The sequence below is a fragment of the Phyllobates terribilis genome, unplaced genomic scaffold (assembly GCF_046119375.1).
Source record: "Phyllobates terribilis strain yellow unplaced genomic scaffold, ASM4611937v1 Scaffold_5__5_contigs__length_657084704, whole genome shotgun sequence".
Taxonomy (NCBI): domain Eukaryota; kingdom Metazoa; phylum Chordata; class Amphibia; order Anura; family Dendrobatidae; genus Phyllobates; species Phyllobates terribilis.
In genome coordinates, this window is record NW_027362765.1 from 128,820,565 (window position 1) to 128,834,723 (window position 14,159).

Here is a 14,159-nt window from a genome sequence, read left to right on the forward strand (position 1 = left end):
GAGGATGGAGTGAAGCTCAACTCCCAGACCTACTGCCAGTTTCTGGAAGACAACTTCTTCAAGCAGTGGTACAGGAAGAAGTCAGTATCGTTCAAGAAAAACATGATTTTCATGCAGGACAATGCTCCATCACATGCATCCAACTACTCCACAGCGTGGCTGGCCAGTAAAGGTCTAAAAGAAGAAAAAATAATGACATGGCCCCCTTGTTCACCTGATATGAACCCCATAGAGAACTTGTAGTCCATCATAAAATGTGAGAACTACAGGGAGGGAAAACAGTACACCTCTCGGAACAGTGTCTGGGAGGCTGTGGTGGCTGCTGCACGCAATGTTGATCGAAAACAGATCAAGCAACTGACCGAATCTATGGATGGAAGGCTGTTGAGTGTCATCATAAAGAAAGGTGGCTATATTGATCACTAATTTTTTTGGTTTTGGTTTTTGCATGTCAGAAATGTTTATTTCTAAATTTTGTGCACTGATATTGGTTTACCTGGTGAAAATAAACAAGTGAGATGGGATTATGTTTGGTTTTTATTAAGTTGCCTAATAATTCGGCACAGTAATAGTTACCTGCACAAATAGATATCCTCCTAAGATAGCCAAATCTAAAAAAAAAAAACACTCCAACTTCCAAAAATATTAAGCTTGGATAGTTATGAGTCTTTTGGGTTGATTGAGAACATAGTTGTTCATCAATAATAAAAATAATCCTCTAAAATACAACTTGCCTAATAATTCTGCACACAGTGTAGTTACGTTAGTGGACGGACACCCAGTGATTGTGCTTGTGTATAGGTCATATGTGGTGTATACAGGACAACCCCTTTTAGGGAGAATTCTCTATTTGGGATGGGGGATTGGAGCTTACAGTAGGTCAGTCAGTCAGATGCTCAGAGCAGATCCTCCAGACTTGTTAACTTTCCAAGCAGATGTGCCTCGGTAATAAGATGGTGCACACGATGAGCCGCAGTCAGAAGGACACTGGAGCCTCATGGTGTGTTACAGATTTGGCTTCTAGTCTCTGTTTACATTTTCAGGTTTGTTTTTCCAAATGTAACGGTTTACAGCTCTATAACCCGTGACCCCACCGGCCCATGTTGTTTCTGTTTGTGTGTTTACCGTGGGGGGTCCTCCATTGGTTTAGTTTTTCTCCTAAACAACATACAACATATGAACACGCCAGAATGTGCTGCAAATAGTTTTTTTTTCATCCCTCAGATAGAACAGAAATCTTGATGTTTTCCACAGAATCCATGACCTGGAGGCTTGTGACTGAGGTCTCAGATCTTCCTGTCACGTCCCGGTATAAACAAGGGGATTAGATGCTGCAAGCTGGAGGAAAACTTAAAGAAACCCGGTTCAGAGCAGTGGAGTACGTACTGATAGTCCATTTTACTATTACTTTACAGAAACAGCGCCACACTCGACCATGGGATTTGTCTGGTATTGCGCTGCATGCACAACTCACGGTCAAAGATAGAGCTGTTTCTAAAAGAAAGCATCTTCCAAAGTACAAAAATGCTGCGTTTTTTTTCGCTGCGGTTTTTCTGCAGGTGTCCGCATGAAAATACTGAATAGTAATCTGCTGTGATTCTTGGGTTTTGATGCTTTATGGGTTTTTTTTTTCTTCTTTTTTGATGCGTTTTTTGGTGCAGATTGGAAGCAGCATTTTTTTTAATGCTTTTTTTGCACAAATGCTGGGATTTTGCAATTAAAAACATAATTGAATTTTTTACAAGCGTTTTTAAAAGCTCCCCATTGAAACCGATAGGGGAAAAAAGCAGCAGAAAAAAAAAACAGCTTTTACACTATGTGGGAAATCGTCTAAATATTCTAAAAAGAAGCCCCACAGATATAAAAGTGATAAAATGTAACTTTACAGTTGATACTGAAGGTGTAGAAGCAAAAGGTGTGGTTATAGGGGGTGAAGAGGTTGCAGTCGCTCCCGGCCCTGAGGTCTGCAACCATCTGCTACAGAAGCAGGTAACAAAATTATGAATGGCAAAGGCTAAGTGCCCGCAATGCAGAAATGCTGCAGATTTTTTCCGCATCTCCCTGGCAGGAAAAACACATGCGGATTTTACATGCGTTTTTCCTGCGGAATCACTCAATTCTGAGGAAAAAATTATGGAATTATGAAAAACAAACACACAAAAGAACACTCCAATACATCAGTAGTATTTTGTTGCACCCCCACTGGCTTTAATAACAGCTTGCAGTCTCTGAGGCATGGACTTAATGAGTGATAAACAGTACTCTTCATCAATCTGGCTCCAACTTTATCTGATTGCTGTTGCCAGATCAGCTTTGCAGGTTGAAGCCTTGTCATGTACCATTTTCTTCAGCTTCCACCAAAGATTTTCAATTGGATTGAGATCCGGACTATTTGCAGGCCATGACATTGACCTTATTTGTCTTCTTTCAAGGAATGTTTTCACAGTTTTTGCTCTATGGCAGGATGCATTATCATCTTGAAAAATGATGTCATCATCCCCAAACATACTTTCAATTGATGGGATAAAAAAACTGTCCAAAATATCAATGTAAACTTGGGCATTTATTGAAGATGTAATGACAGCCATCTCCCCAGTGCCTTTACCTGACATGCAGCCCCATATCATCAATGAATGTGGAGATTTGCATGTTCTCTTCATGCAGTCATCTTTATAAATGTCATTGGAATTGCCCCAAACAAAATTTCCAGCATCATCACCTTGCCCAATGCAGATTCGCGATTCATCACTGAATATGACTTTCATCCAGTCATCCACAGTCCACGATTGCTTTTTCTTAGCCCATTGTAACCTTGTTTTTTTCTGTTTAGGTGTTAATGATGGCTTATGTTTAGCTTTTCTGTATGTATATCCCATGTCCTTTAGGCGGTTTCTTACAGTTCGGTCACAGACATTGACTCCAGTTTCCTCCCATTTGTTCCTCATTTGTTTTGTTGTGCATTTCCTGTTTTGGTGACATATTGCTTTAAGTTTCCGGTCTTGATGCTCTGATGTCTTCCTTGGTCTACCAGTATGTTTGCCTTTAACAACCTTTTGTATTTGGTCCAGATTTTAGACACAGCTGACTGTGAACAACCAACATCTTTTGCAGCATTGCATGATGATTTACCGTCTTTTAAGAGTTTGATAATACTCTCCTTTGTTTCAATTGACATATCTCGTGTTGGAGCCATGATTCATGTCAGTCCACTTGGTGCAACAGCTCTCCAAGGTGTGATCACTCATTTTTAGATGCAGACTAACGAGCAGATCTAATTTGATGCAGGTGTTAGTTTTGGAAATGAAAATTTACAGGGTGATTCCATAATTTTTTCCTCAGAATTGAGTGATTCCATAATTTTTTCCCTCTGCTTGGTCTGAAAAAAATTACCCTTACTGAGTACCACATTTTTTATCTTGATTTCTTTTAGTGTTTCTTAAAGCCCTAAAGTTGCCATTTGAAATGACTTTAGTTTTGTGCCATGTCTGTGATCTGCTTTTTTTCAACAACATTAAACAACTGAATGAACATCCTCCGAGCCCGGTGATTCCATAATTTTTGCCAGGAGTTGAATAGTCTGACCAAGTTAAAAGTTAAAAAAAAGAATAAAAATGGTAAAAAAATAAACATTATACTCACCTTCTGATGGCCCCCGGTCTCCTCAGCATCACATGACTAAATTACGTCATGAAAGGTCCTTTTAGACCATCGTGAGCCGTACAAGAGACCGGACGCATCTTATTTTTATTTTAAATTCTTTTTTTTACAGGTACTATGGTACCCGAGGAGAGTCTCCTCTTCTCCAGACCCGGGTACCATCCGCACATTGAATCGCTTAATATCCGCATGTGTACATGTAGTCATGCGGATATTAAGCGATTCAATGCAAGTCAATGACGGCAATTACACTGCGTGTCCGCAAAAATAATGGACATGCTGCGTATTTTTCCGCAATGATAATCCGCAGCGGAAATTTCTGCAGCATGTGCACAGAACATGCGGATTATCTTTGGGGACCATGGGACAAATATTACCAAGTGTTTTTTAAGCGTTTTCGCTGCAGAAATTCCTCGGCAAAAAACGCTTGAAAAAATGCATAGTGGGCACGCAGCCTTAGGGCCCAGAAGTTTCAAGTTACTTACATCTGAGTAAAAATATATATCTTTGTGCTGTGTTAGCCAGTAGGTAGAAAAATATTTAGATTTGAGAGTCCTCAGTGGTTGATACCTTTTAATGGCTAACTGAAAAGATGGTAACAATTTACACGCTTTCAAGACTACTCAGGTCTCTTCTCTGACTATGCCTGATGAAGAAACCTGAGTAATCTCAAAAGCTTGCAGTTTGCATCTGAGTGGAAACTTTAACCATCTTTGATAATTGACCAGTGGGGATTCAAAAGTCTAGAGTTCACAGTGCATCCCTTTTCCTGACGAGGCTGGTGTACTTACTATGAAAGTCCATGCCAGAATGGCTGTATGAAGACTCATAAAGTGCTCATTTTAATATTAGCCAGGGAACCATTCACAAAACATCATGCAAACATACTTTAATGGATTTTCAAGGTGATAGCAAATAAAGAGATTTATTTAATGTAGTATGCCATGAGAAGACCCAGATCCATGAACAAGTTAACGGGAAGAAATGGACAAGAAACAAAATGAATCAAGACAAACCCACCCAATGTGAAGATGCCTTTATGGAGCCAGAAGACACAACAGAAGGTATTATGGAAGAACCATGTCCATATTGTTCAACAGGATTCATAATTACCAGAGTCCATGCTACTATATTAATGAGGTCACAATAAAGTGTTTTTTTTTGTTTTTAATTCGCTTTGCTGGATTGAAAAACGTAATTTCACAAGGATTAATAATTACCAGTGTTGAACTGGAGTTCTTTGGGCTCACCAGAGGTAATGTTTATGAGAGGCCACCTTCTATCTACACAGAACATCGTAAACTTTATTGTGAAGGTTCACACAGGACATATCTTCTATAAGGTCTAATAGGTTACTTGTGAATCATCCCATACAAAAATAAGCTAAAGTGGCAAGTAATTGTAAGTAAATAGTTATTGCTGTAGGATCTTTGTGGTCTACTTATGTGTCCAATCATGGTAACCACTAATAACCACACAATCATTTTATGAACAAAGTCCAAGGAAGCAGTTGGGTGAATATACCACTCCATATGGTGGGTGACACTATGGGGGCTGTAGGATCTATAGATATTAAAATATATTTTATGTTTGGCCAATTACTTGCCATGGTGAACATCCTCTGATGCATACCTGACTCATGGAGTCACCACCAGTAAACCCACCTAATGTTCTTCCTCCACCAGTTTATGAATGTGCCAATCTTGCATTCTGTCCAACTACCATCTTACCCAAAAATCAAAAATGTAATTGTTTTTAGATGAATTAGAAAATTAAAATGTATTCATAAAATTCTACTTGATATTTTCAGATAGCTGAAATAGTAATATGAGCATATTTTCTGTGAAACGTAAAATGATGATAATTACATATTAAACTGCATACATTCTCCCTGCTTCCAGAATATTACAACTCATCAATTTTTATTTAATAGACACTGGAAAATATTCCCTATTATTTGTATGGACTGTGCAGTGTGTATTTTGGGGACAGTTGGCAACCCTGTCGAGATGATGCCAATCCTACCCAGTGACGGAGCACAGGCCCCCCTGCCTTCTGTAGCAGCACATGAATTATGTCAGGGGTATAGCATGCTAGCAATAGTAGCGCCAACTGGGCAGCTGTTCTCCAGCTGGTAGGGCCCATTCTGTAACCGGAGCTCCATAGTGAGATTATTAACAACTGTAGAGAATCTGGCTCTGAGTATATTACACTGCTCATTTGTCCTCATATAGTACAGCAGAAGTTAGTATATTCCCTACTGTAGTAACTCACAAGTCTACGAGATATAACCAACCATGTGCCCACGCAAGATCATTCATAGCCAGTGCTGGATTGTGGATTTCTTTCAAGTATATTCTAGTATATTTATGCAGTATTATAGTAGTTATATTCTTGTACATAGGAGTCAGTATTATAGTAGTTATATTCCCGTACATAAGGGCAGTATTATAGTAGTTATATTCTGTATTCTGTACATAGGGGCAGTATTATAGTAGTTATATTCTTGTACATAGGAGGCAGTATTATAGTATTTACAATCTTGTACATAGGGGCAGTATTATAGTAGTTATATTCTTTTACATAGGGGCAGTACTATAGTAGTTATATTCTTACACATGAGACAGTATTATAGTAGTTATATTCTTGTGCATAGGAGCAGTATTATAGTAGTTATATTCTTGTAAATAGGGGCAGTATTATAGTAGTTATATTCTTGTATATATGGGGCAGTATTATAGTAGTTATATTCTTGTACATAGGGGCAGTATTATAGTAGTTATATTCTTGTACATAGGCGGCAGTATTATAGTAGTTATATTCTTGAGCATAAGGGGCAGTATTATAGTAGTTATATTCTTGTACATAGGAGCAGTATTATAGTAGTTATATTCTTGTACATAGAGGGCAGTATTATAGTAGTTATATTCTTGTACATATGGGGCACTATTGCAGTAGTTATATTCTTGAACATATGGGGCAGTATTATAGTACTTGTATTCTTGTACATAGGAGGCAGTATTATAGTAGTTGCATTCTTGTACATAGGGGGCAGTATTATAGTATAGCCTTGTACATAGGGGAAGTATTATAGTAGTTATATTCTTGTATATAGAGGCAGTATTATAATAGTTATAGTCTTGTACATAGGGGCAGTATTATAGTAGTTATATTCTTCTATATAGAGGCAGTATTATAGTAGTTATAGTCTTGTACATAGGGGCAGTATTATAGTAGTTATGTTCTTGTATATAGGGGCAGTATTATAGTAGTTATATTCTTGTACATAGGGGCAGTATTATAGTAGTTATATTCTTGTACATAGGAGCAGCATTATAGAAGTTATATTCTTGTACATAGGAGCAGTATTATAGTAGTTATATTCTTGTACATAGAGGGCAGTATTATAGTAGTTATATTCTTGTACATATGGGGCAGTATTACAGTAGTTATATTCTTGAACATATGGGGCAGTATTATAGTAGTTGTATTCTTGTAGATAGGAGGCAGTATTATAGTAGTTGTATTCTTGTACATAGGGGGCAGTATTATAGTAGTTATATTCTTGTACATAGGGGCAGTATTATAGTAGTTATGTTCTTGTATATAGGGGCAGTATTATAGTAGTTATATTCTTGTACATAGGGGCAGTATTATCGCAGTTATATTCTTGTACATAGGAGCAGCATTATAGTAGTTATATTCTTGTACATAAGAGCAGTATTATAGTAGTTATATTCTTATACATAGAGGGCAGTATTATAGTAGTTATATTCTTGTACATATGGGGCAGTATTACAGTAGTTATATTCTTGAACATGTGGGGCAGTATTATAGTAGTTGTATTCTTGTACATAGGAGGCAGTATTATAGTAGTTGTATTCTTGTACATAGGGGGCAGTATTATAGTAGTTATATTCTTGTACATAGGGGAAGTATTATAGTAGTTATATTCTTGTATATAGAGGCAGTACTGTATTATAGTAGTTATATTCTTATACATAGAGGCAGTATTATAATAGTTATATGCTTGTACATAGGGGAAGTATTATACTAGTTATATTCTTGTATATAGAGGCAGTATTATAGTAGTTATATTCTTGTACATAGAGGCAGTATTATAGCAGTTATATTCTTGTACATGGGGCAGTATTATAGTAGTTATATTCTTGTATATAAAGGTAGTATTATAGTAGTTATATTCTTGTACATAGGAGGCAGTATTATAGTAGTTATATTCTTGTACATAGGAGCAGTATTATAGTAGTTATATTCTTGTACATAGGGGCAGTATTATAGTAGTTATATTCTTGTACATAGGAGCAGCATTATAGTAGTTATATTCTTGTACATAGGAGCAGGGTCGGACTGGGTTAGCAGGATACCGGGAATTTTCCCGGTGGGCCCCGCCCCCTGCTGCAGAGGAGAGGGGGAGAAGAGAGCAAAAAAAAAATCCTGCGGTTTTAAGGGGCACGGGCCCTTTAAAAGCGCAGGCACAGTGTATGCGGGGACGCGCGCACGCGGCGTTCATTACCTGAACCACCGCGGCGCACGTCCCTGTGAAGCAGCTGAAGCTGCGCGTCTCCCTTCGCCGGCCGGCTTATGACGTCATCGTCATGCACCTGCTGTGAAGGAGGCGCGCAACTCAGGAGAAGGAGGACGCCGCACGGGATCGCAGGAAGGTAAGAGGTGTGTGTGTGTGTGTGTGTGTGTGTGTGTGTGTGTGTGTATGTAAGTAATGGTCTGGGTCCCTGGCTGGACACACAAGGGGGGAATCCCAGCTGGATAGTGGACAGACACACAAGGTGGGGAAGCCCAGCTGGACAGACACACAAGGGGGGAAGCCCAGCTGGACAGACACACAAGGGGGGAAGCCCAGCTGGACAGACACACAAGGGGGGAAGCCCAGCTGGACAGACACACAAGGGGGGAAGCCCAGCTGGACAGACACACAAGGGGGGAAGCCCAGCTGGACAGACACACAAGGGGGGAAGCCCAGCTGGACAGACACACAAGGGGGGAAGCCCAGCTGGACAGACACACAAGGGGGGAAGCCCAGCTGGACAGACACACAAGGAGGGAAGCCCAGCTGGACAGACACACAAGGGGGGAAGCCCAGCTGGACAGACACACAAGGAGGGAAGCCCAGCTGGACAGACACACAAGGAGGGAAGCCCAGCTGGACAGACACACAAGGAGGGAAGCCCAGCTGGACAGACACACAAGGGGGGGAAGCCCAGCTGGACAGACACACAAGGGGGGGGGAAGCCCAGCTGGACAGACACACAAGGGGGGAAGCCCAGCTGGACAGACACACAAGGGGGAAGCCCAGTTGGACGGACACACAAGGGGGGAAGCCCAGCTGGACGGACACACAAGGGGGGAAGCCCAGCTGGACGGACACACAAGGGGGGAAGCCCAGCTGGACGGACACACAAGGGGGGAAGCCCAGCTGGACGGACACACAAGGGGGGTAGCCCAGCTGGACGGACACACAAGGGGGGAAGCCCAGCTGGATGGACACACAAGGGGGGAAGCCCAGCTGGATGGACACACAAGGGGGGAACCCCGGATGGACACACAAAGGGGAACCCCGTATGGACACACAAGGGGGGAACCCCGTATGGACACACAAGGGGGAACCCTGGCTGGACACACAAGGGGGGAACCCTGGATGGACACACAAGGGGGGAACCCTGGATGGACACACAAGGGGGGACCCTGGCTGGACACACAAGGGGGGACCCTGGTTGGACACACAAGGGGGGACCCTGGCTGGACCCAGGCAAAGGGGGGGGTGGGCAGGATGGATATATGGGGGGGCAGGCTGGACTCATGGAGGCCAGGATGATATATGGGGGGCAGGCTGGACATATGGAGGTCAGGATGGATATATGGGGGGGCATGCTGGACACATGGGAGGCCAGGACGGATATATGGGGGGGCAGGCTGGACACATGGGAGGCCAGGATGGATACATGGGGGGGCAGGCTGGACTCATGGAGGCCAGGATGGATATATGGGAGGGGGCAATCTGGACACATTGAGGCCAGGATGGATCTATGGGGGGGGGGCAGGCTGAACACATGGAGGCCAGGATGGATCTATGGGGGGGGGGGCAGGCTGAACACATGGAGGCCAGGATGGATATATGGGGGGGGGGACAGGCTGGACACATGGGGGGCTAGGATGGATATGTGGATGGGCAGGCTTGATACACGTAGGCTAACATAAATATATGGAGGGGCACGCTGGATATATGGGGGGTGTCAGGATGGATATATGAGGAGGCAGGCTGTACACATGGAGGCCAGGATGGATATGTAGGGGGAGCAGGCTGGACACATGGATATATGGGTGGGGCAGGCTGGACACATGGAGTCCAGGATGGATATATGGGGGGGCAGGATGGATATATGGGGAGGTGTCAGGATGGATATATGCAGGGGGGGGCAGGATGGATATATAGAGGGTAGGCTGGACACATGGAGTCCAGGATGGATATATGGGGAGGCAGGCTGGAAACATGGAGGCAAGGATGGATATGTGGGGGGGCAGGCTGGCCACATGGGGGGCTAGGATGGGTATATGGGAGGGGGCAGGCTCGATACACGTGTGCTAAGATAAATATATGGAGGGGTCAAACTGGACAAATGGGGGCCAGAAGGGATATATGCAGGGGGGTGTCAGGATGGATACATGGAGTCCAGGATGGATATATGGAGGGGCAGGCTGGAAACATGGAGGCAAGGATGGATATGTGGGGGGGGGCAGTCTGGCCACATGGGGACTAGGATGGATATTTGGAGGGGGGAGGGCAGGCTCGATACATGTGGGCTAGGATAAATATATGGAGAGGCCACCCTGGACATATGGGGGCCAGAAGGGACATATGGGGGTGCCTGGCTGGACAAGAGACTTAATTACTGTTTGGGGGCCAGATTGAGGAACATACTTTATTAGTTTATGGTGGCAAGTGGGGAACATTATTACTTTAGATTCCAATTATTATTATTACATTATTACTTCAGTAATATAATTTACTTTTTAGGAAACTGTTTTCCATGGGATGGGACAAAAGAGGAGTCCTGTTACTGTGCTGGATGGCACTATGTTGCTTTTTTTCTTCAACTGGTGTAGTGTAGAAGTCGGGGGGGAGTGGGAATATTCTCTAGAAGAGATCAGTTATTGATAACTGTGTGTTATTTTCTGCATAGTCGATTCCTGGCTGGAAGAAGTGATGGCTGTCTGTGCCTGATGAAGAAGAAAAGCGAAGATGAAGGACTTCACCTAGAGACGTCACTGGTGAGTCAGTGTATTACATGTACACTTACACTACACACGTGGTCAAAATTGTTGGTACCCCTCGTTTCATGAAAGAAAAACCCACAATGGTCACAGAAATAACTTGAATCTGATAAATTACAAACTTTTGAAAATGAACAAATGAAAGTCAGACATTGCTTTTCTGCTTCCACAGAATTTAAAAAAAAATTAACCTCATGAAATAGGCCTGTACAGAAATGATGGTTTTTCTTCTTAACTTAATATTTTGTTGAACAACTTTTTGAGGCAATCACTGCAATCAAAGGATTCCTGTAACTGTCAATGAGACTTCTGCACCTCTCCACAGGTATTTTGGCCACTCCTCATGAGCAAACTGCTCCAGTTGTCTTGTGTTTGAAGGTTGCCTTTTCCATGTTTCAGCTCTTTCCAAAGATGCTCAATGAGATTTAGGTCAGGGCTCATAGAAGGCCACTTCAGAATAGTCCAATGTTTTCCTTTTAGACATTCTTGGGTGTTTTTAGCTGTGTGTTTTGGGTCATTATCCTGTTGCAAGACCCATGACCTGTGACTGATACCAAGCTTTCTGACACTGGGCAGCACATTTCTCACTAGAATCCCTTGATAGTCTTGAGATTTCATTGTACCCTGCAGAGATTCAAGACACCTTGTGCCAGATGCAGCAGAGCAGCCCCAGAACATAACAGCCTTCCCCATGTTTCACAGTAGGGATAGTGTTCTTTTCTTGATATGCTTCATTTTTCTGTCTGTGAACATAGAGCTGATGTGCCTTGCCAAAAACTTCCATTTTTGTCTCATCTGTCCATAGGACATTCTCCCAGAAGCTTTGTGGCTTGTCAACATGTAGTTTGGCAAATTCCAGTCTGGCTTTTTTTTTTTTTTCAACAATGGTGTTCTCCTTGGTCGTCTCCCATGAAGTCCACTTTGGATCAAACAATGACAGATGGTGCGATCTGACACTGATGTTCCTTGAGCTTGAAGTTCACCTTTAATCTCATTAGAAGTTATCCTGGGCTCTTTTGTTACCATTCATATTATCCGTCTCTTTGATTTGTGATCAATTTTCCTCCTGTGGCCACGTCCAGGGAGGTTGGCTACAGTCCCATAGATCTTAAATTTCTGAATAATATGTGACACTGTAGTCAAAGGAACATAAAGCTGCTTGGAGATGGTCTTATAACCTTTACCTTTAAACATGCTTTTCTATAACTTTCTTTCTAATCTCCCGAGACAACTCTTTCCTTTGCTTCCTCTGGTGCATGTTGAGTGTGGTACACACCATGTCACCAAACCTCACAGTGAGTATCTGTAGCCCTATATACAGGCCCACGGACTGATTACAAGATTGTAGACACCTTTGATGCTAATTAGTGGGCACAACTTGATTTAACATGTCCCTTTTGTCACATTATTTTCAGGGGTACCATAATTTCTTTCCAGGCCTATTTCATGAGTTTAATTTTTTTTTAAATTCCGTGGAAGCAGAAAAGCAATGTCTGACTTTCATTTCTTCATTTTCATAGATTTTTAAATTTATTATTACTTTTGTCAGATTCAAGTTATTTCTGTGACCATTGTGGGTTTTTCTTTCATTAAACGAGGGGTACCAACAATTCTGATCACGTGTGTGTATAGTATATACAGAGCTCCTGTGTATGTCACTGGTGATCACTGTATTACGTATACACTATATACAGAGCTTCTGTGTATAATGTCACTGGTGACCACTGTATTACCCGTACACTATATACAGAGCTGCTGTTTATAATGTCACTGGTGATCACTGTGTTACCTGTACACTGACACTATATACAGAGCTCCTGTGTATAATATCACTGGTGATCACTGTATTTATTACCTGTACACGAACACTATATACAGAGCTCCTGTGTATAATATCACTGGTGATCAGTGTATTACCTGTACAATGACACTATATACAGAGCTCCTGTGTATAATGTCACTGGTGATCACTGTGTTACCTGTACACTAACACTATATACAGAGCTCCTGTGTATAATGTCGCTGGTGGCAATAACAGTGTTGTTAGTATTGTGGTTTGTATTCATGATCAGTATTGTAGTATTTGGTCACTTTGGGGTGGTAATATGTGGTCTGGTCATGGTGTGGCCGTATTTGTTCCTTGTATGTGGTATTATTCAGTCACTATGTGGTGGTAATATGTGATCTAGTCATGGTGTGGCGATACTTGTCCCTTTTGTATGTGGTATTATTGGTGTTGATATAGTGAACTGTGTTGTGTATGGCGGTCATTTTGTTCTTGCTGATATTAACTAGGAAAAGATTTTTTTCCATTAGGCCACAGCCTCACCATCAGTATTTGGTTAGTATTTTTTCTCAGGAGTCGCTGCCAAAACAAGTAGTGGGTGATAAATACAGAATTGGTGACTTGTTTCTATTATACCTTTTGTCTGATTGTTCCTCATCTAGTTTTGGCTCCCACTCCTGAAAAAAAAATACTGACCGGATACTGACCAAATACTGATAGTGGGGCCGTGGCCTTAGAGATTAAATACTTGGACCAGAGCGGCAGAGATGCACTTACAGGGGTTCTCCAGGGAAAACAAGTAATCACCTCTCCACAGGATCAGTGATAATATTGATTGGTGGGGGTCTGACTGCTGGGACACAATTGGCAGAATGTGGAGTTTTTCTCCCCATTAGACTGGAGCGGCATGTGAGATGCGACCACTGATCCATTCATTCCTAAAGTGGCTGTGAGCACTGCTCTTTTTTGGAAGCCCCCAAGAGAATGAATGGAGCTGCGGTCAGACGTCCCACCTGCCACTGCATTTTAAAATGGGGATAAGTGTCAGGGATAAAACTTCCCCATTCTTCTGATAGGTGCGTTTTCCAATGTTCGGACCCAAACGATCAATAAGTTACCACCTATCTTGTAGAGCCCATGGATCGGTGATAACTTGTTTTAACCAAAGAAGCCCTTTAATGAAAACTACCGTAATTGTACATCCCAGTTAGTGTCGCACAGTAGATGTGCAGGAGTCGCCAGTCAATGCTCCACTATAACAGGGATAGCGAATAACAGATATTTGCATATGGCTGTAGGTGGGCCCCTAGAGTCAGTTCTCCCTGTGGGCCCCAGACACCCCAGTCCAACCCTGCATAGGAGCAGTATTATAGTAGTTATATTCTTGTACATAGAGGGCAGTATTATA